The sequence below is a fragment of the Myxine glutinosa genome, chromosome 7 (assembly GCF_964187855.1).
Source record: "Myxine glutinosa chromosome 7, kmMyxGlut1.1, whole genome shotgun sequence".
Classification (NCBI taxonomy): domain Eukaryota; kingdom Metazoa; phylum Chordata; class Myxini; order Myxiniformes; family Myxinidae; genus Myxine; species Myxine glutinosa.
The window spans coordinates 181,156,331-181,168,516 of record NC_136267.1 but is presented as its reverse complement, the minus strand read 5'-3'; positions in this window follow the sequence as shown (position 1 = coordinate 181,168,516).

Here is a 12,186-nt window from a genome sequence, read left to right as displayed (position 1 = left end):
GGCACGGTACATGATGGGTGGGGATTGGGCACGGTACATGATGGGCGGGGATTGGGCACGGTACATGATGGGTGGGGATTGGGCACGGTACATGATGGGTGGGGATTGGGCACGGTACATGATGGGTGGGATTGGGCACGGTACATGATGGGTGGGGATTGGGCACGGTACATGATGGGTGGGGATTGGGCACGGTACATGATGGGTGGGGATTGGGCACGGTACATGATGGGTGGGGATTGGGCACGGTACATGATGGGTGGGGATTGGGCACGGTACATGATGGGTGGGGATTGGGCACGGTACATGATGGGTGGGGATTGGGCACGGTACATGATGGGTGGGATTGGGCACGGTACATGATGGGTGGGATTGGGCACGGTACATGATGGGTGGGGATTGGGCACGGTACATGATGGGTGGGATTGGGCACGGTACATGATGGGTGGGGATTGGGCACGGTACATGATGGGCGGGGATTGGGCACGGTACATGATGGGTGGGGATTGGGCACGGTACATGATGGGTGGGATTGGGCACGGTACATGATGGGTGGGAATGGGCACGGTACATGATGGGTCCATATGTACCAGAACGTGGTGCATGGTTCGGTATGTGCACTGTACGTTGTGTGCACAGTTCGGTATGTGCACTGTACGTTGTGTGCACGGTCGGTATGTGCACTGTACGTTGTGTGCATGGTTCTGTATTTGCACTGTACGTTGTGTGCATGGCTTGGTATTTGCACTGTACGTTGTGTGCACGATTCGGTATTTGCACTGTACGTTGTGTGCACTGTACGTTTGTGTGCACGGTTCAGTATTTGCACTGTACGTTGTGTGCATGGTTCGGTATTTGCACTGTACGTTGTGTGCATGGTTCGGTGTGTGCACTGTACTTTGTGTGCATGGTTCGGTATTTGCACTGTATGTTGCGTTGCGTGCATGGTTCGGTATTTGCACTGTACGTTTGTGTGCACGGTTCAGTATTCACACTGTACGTTGTATGCATGGTTCGGTATTTGCACTGTACGTTGTGTGCATCGTTCGGTATGTGCACTGTACGTTTGTGTGCACGGTTCAGTATTCGCACTGTACGTTGTATGCATGGTTCGGTATTTGCACTGTACGTTTGTGTGCACGGTTCAGTATTCGCACTGTACGTTGTGTGCATGGTTCGGTGTGTGCACTGTACGTTGCGTGCATGGTCGGTATTTGTACTGTACGTTGTGTGCATGGTTCGGTGTGTGCACTGTACTTTGTGTGCATGGTTCGGTATGTGCACTGTACGTTTGTGTGCACGGTTCAGTATTCGCACTGTACGTTGTGTGCATGGTTCGGTATTTGCACTGTACGTTTGTGTGCACGGTTCAGTATTCGCACTGTACGTTGTGTGCATGGTTCGGTGTGTGCACTGTACGTTGCGTGCATGGTCGGTATTTGTACTGTACGTTGTGTGCATGGTTCGGTGTGTGCACTGTACTTTGTGTGCATGGTTCGGTATTTGCACTGTACGTTTGTGTGCACGGTTCAGTATTCGCACTGTACGTTGTATGCATGGTTCGGTATTTGCACTGTACGTTTGTGTGCACGGTTCAGTATTCGCACTGTACGTTGTGTGCATGGTTCGGTATTTGCACTGTACGTTTGTGTGCACGGTTCAGTATTCGCACTGTACGTTGTGCGCATGGTTCGGTGTGTGCACTGTACGTTGCGTGCATGGTCGGTATTTGTACTGTACGTTGTGTGCACGGTTGGTATTTGCACTGTACGTTGTGTGCATCGTTCGGTATTGCACTGTACGTTGTGTGCCCGGTCGGTATGTGTAGTGTACGTTGTGTGCACGGTCGGTATTTGCACTGTACATTGTATGCACGATTCGGTATGTGCACTGTACGGTGTGTGCATGGTTCGGTATTTGCACTGCACATTGTACCGGTATGCACGATTCGGAAATGTGCACTGTACGTTGTGTGCATAGTTCGGTATTTGCACTGTACATTGTATGCACGATTCGGTATGTGCACTGTACGTTGTATGCACGGTCGGTATTTGCACTGTACATTGTATGCACGATTCGGTATGTGCACTGTACGTTGTATGCACGGTCGGTATTTGCACTGTACATTGTATGCACGATTCGGTATGTGCACTGTAGGTTGTATGCACGGTCGGTATTTGCACTGTACATTGTATGCACGATTCTGTATGTGCACTGTACGTTGTATGCACGGTCGGTATTTGCACTGCACATTGTATGCACGATTCTGTATGTGCACTGTACGTTGTATGCACGGTCGGTATTTGCACTGTACATTGTATGCACGATTCGGTATGTGCACTGTACGTTGTATGCATGGTCGGTATTTGCACTGTATATTGTATGCACGATTCGGTATGTGCACTGTACGTTGTATGCACGGTAGGTATGTGCACTGTACGTTGTATGCACGGTCGGTATTTGCACTGTACATTGTATGCACGATTCTGTATGTGCACTGTATAGTGTGAACACGCACAGTGCGTTGTCTATATGGTGTGGTGGTGGTGGTGTGTGCAAATAATGTTACCAAAATAATGATTTTTGTCCTTGAATCACAGACATTCACGAGCGAATGTAAATGTCTTCCCGAACTTCCACTTACGAAACGATGAATACTGCACTGTAATTTAAGGGGACTCGGATACCGATATAAATAGTGAGATTGTGACCTCCGATTGTCAAATATGTTATCAGATGTGAAAAACAACTCTGAACTAGAACTGCCACTTTATAACTGCTGGCAATGATGACGGGTTTACTCCGCCTTTCCGCTTTCATACAACCCCACTTTTGATAAACCCCACTTTTGATTAAACCCCACTTTTGATAAACCCCACTTTTGATACAACCCCACTTTTGATACAACCGCACTTTTGATACAACCGCACTTTTGATACAACCGCACTTTTGATACAACCGCACGTTTGATACAACCGCACTTTTGATACAACCCCACTTTTGATACAACCGCACTTTTGATACAACCGCACTTTTGATACAACCGCACTTTTGATACAACCCCACTTTTGATACAACCGCACTTTTGATACAACCACACTTTTGACACAACCCCACTTTTGATACAACCCCACTTTTGATACAACCGCACTTTTGATACAACCCCACTTTTGATAAAACCCCACTTTTGATTAAACCCCACTTTTGATAAACCCCACTTTTGATACAACCCCACTTTTGATACAACCCCACTTTTGATACAACCGCACTTTTGATACAACCGCACTTTTGATACAACCGCACGTTTGATACAACCGCACTTTTGATACAACCGCACTTTTGATACAACCGCACTTTTGATACAACCGCACTTTTGATACAACCGCACTTTTGATACAACCCCACTTTTGATACAACCGCACTTTTGATACAACCACACTTTTGACACAACCCCACTTTTGATACAACCCCACTTTTGATACAACCGCACTTTTGATACAACCCCACTTTTGATAAAACCCCACTTTTGATTAAACCCCACTTTCGATACAACCCTACTTTTGATACAACCCTACTTTTGATAAAACCCCACTTTTGATATAACCCACTTTTGATACAACCGCACTTTTGATAAAACCCCACTTTTGATTAAACCCCACTTTCGATACAACCCTACTTTTGATACAACCCTACTTTTGATACAACCCACTTTTGATACAACCCACTTTTGATACAACTGCACTTTTGATACAACTCCACTTTTGATACAACCCACTTTTGATACAACTGCACTTTTGATACAACTCCACTTTTGATACAACCCCACTTTTGATACAACCCCACTTTCGATACAACCCCACTTTTGATACAACCCTACTTTTGATACAACCACACTTTTGATACAACCGCACTTTTGATACAACCCCACTTTCGATACAATCCCACTTTCGATACAACCCCACTTTTGATACAACCCCACTTTCGATACAACCGCACTTTTGATACAACCCCACTTTTGATACAAATGCATTTTTGATACAACCCCACTTTTGATACAACCCTACTTTTGATACAACCCTACTTTTGATACAACCCTACTTTTGATACAAATGCATTTTTGATACAACCGCACTTTTGATACAACCCTACTTTTGATACAACCCTACTTTTGATACAACCCCACTTTTGATACAACCCTACTTTTGATACAACCCTACTTTTGATACAACCCTACTTTTGATACAACCCCACTTTTGATACAACCGCACTTTTGATACAACCCCACTTTCATTGGACATGCTTTGACACAACCCCGACACACACACAACCCCGACACACACACACAAACACACACACACACATACATACACACACACACCCCCCCCCCCCCCCCCCCCCGTCAAGAGATATCCATTTTTTAAAATATTCCCGTTTAATTAACATATCTGCCACCCGTGGAAAAACGTCGTACCGTGGGCATGACGTCATCCATGGAGCGTGCGGTATGTCAGCGTGAGAACGAAGTTCAGCGTCGATCGAACTTGGTCAAATTTTTCCCCATTGTCACCAAATTTGTTGTGGTATTTTGTTAACTCATCCGAGGCAGGACGACAATCGAAATCCGATTTGAAATCGGAGCAAAATTGACGCCGCAAGATCTGCCTGCACGCACGGATATTTTACCTGAGGAAGAATTCACTTTGGAAATGCGATCCATTTAAAATGTCAGATTTTGAATAACTTCGTCGTTATTTTCCAATGTAAATGACAATATCGTGTAGTTTTACGAGAATTCATCAGAATTTGCCCAGATTTGTTGCATTCGAATGTTAACACCCTCTCGCGACTGCCAAATCCGAAGACAGAATTTAATTTCGAGCTACCCTTAGCTCGTGAGGTGGTTATGTCACATGGCCTGGTAATAAAAAGTGTTGCGGTTCTTATTCTTCACACAATAACAACTTCTAGCTTCCAGACCGTATGTCCAATCATCTTGAGATTGTGCACACTTGTTACTCCTCATGACTTCTACTCTAGTATGAAGTTTCACGTCGATCAATGAAGCGATTCAAGAGATATCCATTAAAAAAAATAAAAATTCGTTTAATTAACGATATCTGCCGAACCATGAGCCCGATCGCAAATTCCAAAAGGACATTTTAGTAGACTGATATGCTGAACACATCTGTGAAGTTTCCTCGCGATTGGATCAAAAATGAGGGAGGAGCTAGGTTTTAAAGGTTTATGCTTAAAACATCATAACTCTGAAACCATTTGACGCATGACGTCATGCTTGCTGACTTTTTTGTTCATCATGGGTATGTGTTTGGGCCTGCAAGGTTTGGCCTCGACCTGTTCAGCCATTGCAGAGAAAAAGGAGTTTTCATGTTTTCACGAAAAACAATATGGCGGCCGAACCACGTGACTTGTGACGTCATAATTACCATTAAAATATTATACAGACAGAGTCCCTCCTATGGTGAAAATTTGATCTCAATCGGTTCTATTATTGCAGAGAAAATGGTTTTTAAAGGAAACTAGAACGCCACTCAGTGGAGCGCATACTCCCGCCGTGGGTTTTGTTGGAATAATACGTTTTGTTTAACATCCCCTCTCCCCAAAACAATAAATGAAAAAGAAAGTAAGCCCTAACTGTCAGATAATTTATTTTGATATATCTCGGAATTAGAGGAGAAAAACATCATTTAAGAATAAGAATAAAAGCTTTAATGCACAGAAAAAATCTTTCCCAAAAAATTTTCCAAAAAAAATTCCTGGATCCAGAATAATATCCTGAGCTTCACCTTCAAAAATTCAAGTCGATCAATGCAGTGGTTCAATAAGCTTTTTAGGGTTTCCCTTCCATCATTTATTGCGGCCAAACCATGTGACTTATCAAAACGTCTCAAATAACATTGAAATGTCCCCCCATGAGGAACATTTGTGTAAAGTTTCCACTCGATGTCTTCACAAATTATGGAGGAGATACCATTTCTAGTTTATGCTTTAAAAGGTCATAACTCTGAAACCATGTGATGGATGACGTCGTGCTCGGGGCTTTTTTGTTCGTCATGGGTATGCAATAATGCATGCCAGGTTTGGGGTCGATCTGTTCAGGCGTTTTGGAGAAAATGGGATTTTAGTGTTTCTTTCAGACTTTTCACTCAAAACAATATGGCGGCCGAACCATGTGACATATGACTTCGACATTTTTTTAATTCTGAGTTTTTTTTTAAGTAAGCATCTGGGAAAAAAATATCATTTTCGGGGGAGAAAAAATTGTGTGACGAATTCTAACTTCTTAACGTTAGCATTTTTAATATACTCAATAAACATGTTTTTTGTTCCCATTGCAGACTTCTTCAGAATGAGCCATTACTCAAATGTTTCCATTCAGCCGTTCCGGAGATATAGAGGGGCAAAGTTGAAGGTGTTTTACAAGATGGCGTCCATACCACGTGACCTATGATGTCATAATTAGCATTGAAAAATTCTACGAGCCTAGCCGATCATTTGATGAAAATTTCCTGTCAATCCGACCAACAGTTGGTGAGAACATTAATTTTAAAGTTTTCGGAGGTGCAAAATAGGGTGGAAGATAATAAGAAAAACTTTGGGAATAATAATAGGTTTCTCTCCATTTCATGGAGAGACCGCCATCCGCCATCCACCGCCGCGATCACACCGCCACTTAAAACTACGGGCAGTGATGAACGGTTTACTCCGCCTTTCCGCTTTCATACAACCCCACTTTCATCGGACATGCGTTGATACAACCCTACTTCGATACAACCCCGATACACACACACCTCACACACACACACACACACACATCCCCACACACACACACACATCCCCCCCTCCACACAAACACACACACACACACACACACACACACACACACACACACACACACGCCTGCACGCATGGATATTTTACATCAGTAAGAATTCACTTTGAAAATGCGATCAATTTAAAATGTTAGATTTTGAATAACTTCGTCATTTCTCATCGGATTTCCACCAAATAAAGGTTACCATTGCTTGCAGATACCTCTTTTTCTCTCTAAAAGTGAAGACAGGATGAACTTCACAGCTAGAATAAAGCCGAGGTGGCGGAGAGTTTTACAATGTTATTTTCCAATGTAAATGACAATATAGCGGTTTTACGAGAATGCATCAGAATTTGCCCAGATTTGTTGTATTCGAATGTTAACACCCTCTAGCGACTGCCAAATCCGAAGAGGTGGTTATGTCACATGGCCTGGTAAGAAAAAACTTTGCGGTTCTTCTTCTTCACGCAATAACAACTTCTAGCTTCCAGACCGTACATCCAATCATCTTGAAATTTTGCACACTTGTTCGGCTTGATGAGGTCCAGAATGTATTAAAAATTCAAGTAGATCAATGCAGTGATTCAAGAGTTAGAAGCTTTTTAGGATTTTCCTTCAATTATTTATTGCGGCCAAACCATGTGACTTATCAAAACGTCTCAAGTAACAATGAAACATCCCCCCATGAGGAACATTTGTGTAAAGTTTCTACTCGATATCTTCACAAATTATGGAGGAGATACCATTTCTAGTTTATACTTTAAAACGTCATAACTCTGAAACCATGTGATGGATGACATCGTGCTCATTGACGTTTTTGTTCGTCATGGGTATGCGATTATGCATGCCAAGTGTGGGCTCGATCTGTTCAGGTGTTTTGGAGAAAATGGGATTTTAGTGGTTTTTTCAGACTTTTCACTCAAAACAATATGGCGGCCGAACCATGTGACGTATGACTTCGAAATTTTTTGCATTCTGAGTTTTTTTTAAACTAAGCATCTGGGGAAAAAATATCATTTTCGGGGGAGAAAAAAATTGTGTTTGACGAATTCTAACCTCTTAACGTTAGCATTTTTAATACACTCAATAAACATGTTTTTTGTTCCCATTGCAGAGTTCTTTAGAATGAGCCATTACTCAAATGTTTCCATTCAGCCGTTCCAGAGTTATAGAGGGGCAAAGTTGAAGGTGTTTTACAAGATGCCGCCCATACCACGTGACCTATGACGTCATAATTAGCATTAATAAATTATACGAGCCTAGCCAATCATTTGATGAAAATTTCCTGTCAATCCGACCAACGGTTGCTGAGAACATTAATTTTAAAGTTTTCGGAGGTGCAAAATAGGGCAAAAGAATAATAATAATAAAAACTTTGGGAATAATAATAGGTTACTCTCCATTTCATGGAGAGTAACCTATTATTATTACCATTTCCATTTCATGGAGAGCAAACCTAATTAAGGCGTTACCATGATCGGGAAGTTCGGGAAAGGAGTCACGTGACCTCTGAAATTCACTAATTACTCAAAAACCGAAAATAGTACAAAAACAACCTATAAATAGATTTAAAGGGAATTTTACTGCTCATCTAACAACATAACTCTCAATGGTGAAAAAATAGTTTGTACAAAAAATGACCCACGTGACACCATCTACAAACCACCACGTGCCCACGGGTGAACCCTCCAACAATCACATCACAACAAGGTGAGTTGTTGTTTTGCTGTTTGTTTGTGATCACACCGCTTTTGAGCTCCCAAGGTTAATCACAACGAAACTTTAACCACGATGTACATTAATAGGGGTTTATACCGTGATGAGGAGGTCATTTGGCCCGTTATTGCCGAGTTGTACTCACGAGTTAATGTAATTACTAACCCAAGGTAATTTCTTTACTACAGCTTCACTCCTTTACATCCCTTAGAGTTAGACCCTTTACACCCTTAGATCCATTGGACTTAGACTCTTTACACCCCTTAAATCTTTTAAACCCCTTAGACCCTTTAATCCCCTTAAATCTTTAAAACTCATGAGACCCCTTTTGACCCTTTAAGTCCCTTAGGGGTTAGATCCCTTTGACCCTTTATACTCCTTTGATCCATGTAGACCCTTTATACCTATTGGATCCCTTTTGACCCTTTACACCCCTTATACACCTTTAGACCCCTTAAACCCTCTGCACCTCTGAGACCATTACACCCTTTAGACCACTTCATACTCATTTCGACCCTTTTGAGACATATACACCTTCTTCGACAATTTTAAGACCTATTGACTTTTTAAGATACTTTGGACAACTTAAGACCATTTGGACACTTTTGTCCCCTTTTGCTCTTTCACCCATAGACAACATTAGACCCCATTTGGCCCTTTTAAGAGCCTTGATCCTTTAAATACTCATCCCCTTTATAACCCTAAAAACACTTTAGACCCTTTAAAAAAATTGAAAAAATTTCCTCCCAAAATCGGTTTTGATGACCTTTTCTGTGCACTATTCGCGTCGCATCACAAGTTGCAATGACGAATATAAACTGATATCTCAAAGCAAAACTGATGTTGAAAAGTGAAACTGAAACTACTGATCTATGGATCATCGAATGGGAAACCAGAATGAAATGCTGTGGGAAATTGCTGAAAGCAAAGCTGTGGGGAGTATAGAGAGGGGGAAGGTCAGGAGCTGAAGAAACGCTGTGGAGAGGGATAGGTGCCTGGAGGTGGTCGGTTGGTATGGAAAGAACTTTGATGATCTTCCATCAGGTGGTAGGCCCAAAACATGCCTAAACCCGTTTCCCAGCTGAGCTTTCATAACATCACCTTAAATCCCGAGCAGTACTTAAGAGGTACAACAAGCATGGATTGGAAATCCTAGCTGATAGAATGGAGCAAGGTTGTCGAGGTTACCAGCTGCACCCATTGTGACATTTGCTCACTGAATATTTATACTGAATTCCCATTTCTACCAATTAGTATAGGCATGTTTGGAATTTCGTGTATTTTTTTTGTTAAAAGCAAAAACTCAATTGATTTTGTAAGAAGGTATCATAAGCTTTTAAGAAAATTAGGGTGGCATTTTTTCTGAACATTCTAAGACTATGAAATCCAAGATGGCGTCCAAAATGGCCGCCGAACACTAATAATGCGATATCTTTGCGAGTACATGTGATACAATTACAAATAAAGTGTCTAAATATATGTTTTCTGAGACCAGGAATCGAATGGAATCATCAAATCTATGTTATATGTATGATCTACATGCCAAATTCCAAAATGGCCACCGCGCACCCGCAATGTAAACTATACCTTCTCCCTTCGCATGTAATTACAAACAAAGTATCTATTTAAAGACATGTATTTTTCACAAAGAATACATAATTAACAAGCCAACAAACAGATCTAAATAAAATGAAATACTTGAATTACTGTTCAATCTCTTAAATCGTTTAAACAGGAAGATGCAAAAAGTCATACTGATTAAAAGCCTGGCTTTCATTTAGTATTTTTAACAATGGATATCAAGTGAATTATAATTTTGTGAATGTCATCGAAAGTAACACCTCAATCTTCACAGTCTTCATTTATCCCTGGTTGGACAGTTTTGTTGTTGCAGCTGAAAACCCAGCACCCACAAACTTCCGTACATGGGATATTGTTCTTGCGACAGCTGCACCTTCCTTCGCATCCACGTTTGCACCCGCACTTTATGAGGTGCAATACTGCTTCAGGAGCTGGTGGATTCAAACAGCGAACTGGAGAGAAGTGACTTGAAACTGCATCAAATGTCCAACCAAATGCAGGTGGTGTTGGGAGGCACGGGTGAGTTTCACAAGCTTTTCTCCAAATCATGGATATGTAATGTGCCCGACGAATGTGTAAGTCCAGTGAACCAGAAGTTCGTGGTAGGTTTTCTCCTTCGGCTGCACGATTTGAGTAGAGGAACCAACGGAGCTCATTCACTTTTGTGTAGATTTTGGATCGATACAAAATACAGACAAAGCGTTCCAACTGAGAGCATACATCAGCGGGCAGATCAATGTCATCATTCCCGAGCATTGCTCGTGCATCCAGGATCTCATCATCACAAGACATAAATGCCTTGAAGCACGAGTCTTTGGTTCTGCCAGCAAATCTACCAGGCATATCGGAACCTGTCAGAGCATGAAAACCTAACAGTGCAGAAGCGTGCTTTGGTCCTAAGTTGTTGTATATGCTCCGCACAGAAATGTTCCTCTTCAGCCTGCCCTTTCCCGTAAGGAAGGTTGTAGACGTTGGTAAGTTTGGATACATGCAGACAAGCAACAAAAAGACGTCTGTGTCTGGGGAACTGACAACAAGTTCTGCTTCATTGAGAACAGTTAGAGCATGCAGTACAAGCAAAGTGTCTGCCTCTTCTTGGCTGTGAGTGAGGAGCGAGTCTGGGATATCAACATTGCCCTTGGTTTGTGTTCCTGAGGTCACCATAAGTTGTTTCAGTCTGTTGTTGGAGCTCTTGCTGTGACATACAACTTTGTCAGCCAAACACTCGGTCAGTTGTCCTTTGGCGCGGATATCTGATAAGTCCTTCAGGGAAATATGTTGGATTAAAGTGTTGTCCTTCACGTGGTAATATGTTGACTTTCCCTTGGTCCTCTTTGTCCTCATCTGTTCCTTGAGCGATGTTTTGATGTACCGGTCGAACACCAATCTGACCTCATCATATTGTGCTGCCATGTTACAGATTATCTGGAGAAAGGCATCTGCAAAGTCTTGGCATGTTTTCATTTGTTCCGTTTTGATAACTGAATTTACCACAGCCATCCCATCAATAATGATCACTCGGTGTGCTGACGATTCATCTGTTGGGTCAACATTTGTATGTTCCACTGCTGTGTCTGCAAGGGTACTTGGATTGCTTGGATTGCCTCATTTCTGTCAGCTTGAACATGTTGTGTGTTACTGTCCAGCTTCTCAAGATGATGAAGTATTGATGCCTTATCGTATGCCAGCAGGAGGGATCCATCTGAAGCAAATAGTGATCGAGGCACCACACCAAACTCATAAGTTCCGATGCATTCCTTGAGATTCAGCTCTGGTCGACTTCTTGAAATAACAATGAACCGTTGCAACAGTCCTCGCTCTTCTTTGATTTTGACCACCTCGTCTCCCATTCGGATTTCTGCCATTGCATTGGCACTTTTTAAGGTACCCAGTTTCTTTTTGGTCATTTTGTCCCACACAGAAAGTTTTCCTTCCGTTAGGCGTTCAGTGACGAAACCTTCAAACATCCGTTGCCCAATCTCATCACGCCGAAGGATGTCGTTGGTAGCAGTTTCATTCATAACTGCTTTGGTGAGCAGGTTGTAGATCTCATCCTC